Source organism: Arachis ipaensis, chromosome B03 (genome assembly GCF_000816755.2).
Source record: "Arachis ipaensis cultivar K30076 chromosome B03, Araip1.1, whole genome shotgun sequence".
Taxonomy (NCBI): domain Eukaryota; kingdom Viridiplantae; phylum Streptophyta; class Magnoliopsida; order Fabales; family Fabaceae; genus Arachis; species Arachis ipaensis.
In genome coordinates, this window is record NC_029787.2 from 11,932,694 (window position 1) to 11,933,142 (window position 449).

Consider the following 449-nt stretch of genomic DNA (forward strand, 5'->3'; position numbering starts at 1 on the left):
CAATATCCTTTTTTTTTCCCGAAACATATTAACGTTTACATGGATTCAAACATTCCAATAAAACGACGCACAAATTAAACCAGCCTAAAAGATGGGGAAAAATGTCAAATGAAAATTTCCAAACTTCTTCAATAATTAAGATCACATAAATATAAGAAAAAGGTCACATTAATAAAAAAAAATGTACGTATCTAACTGAACCGCCTTAAAAGATTTTTAATCCAAACCTAATACATTTGACCCATGGAAAGCAGGAAAATGGAAGCCTAACCTAGAAGTTAAAAGGGAAAAAAAAAAGAAAAAAAAAAGGAAAGGAAACTTAAACAATAGGATAAGCTTAATTAATGCTAACATTTTCTTCAAATTATAAAGTCTTAATCATAAACTCTAAAGTAAAAAAATTTAAGGATAAATCAATAAAAAATAAAATTTTTTATTAAATCTGTAGA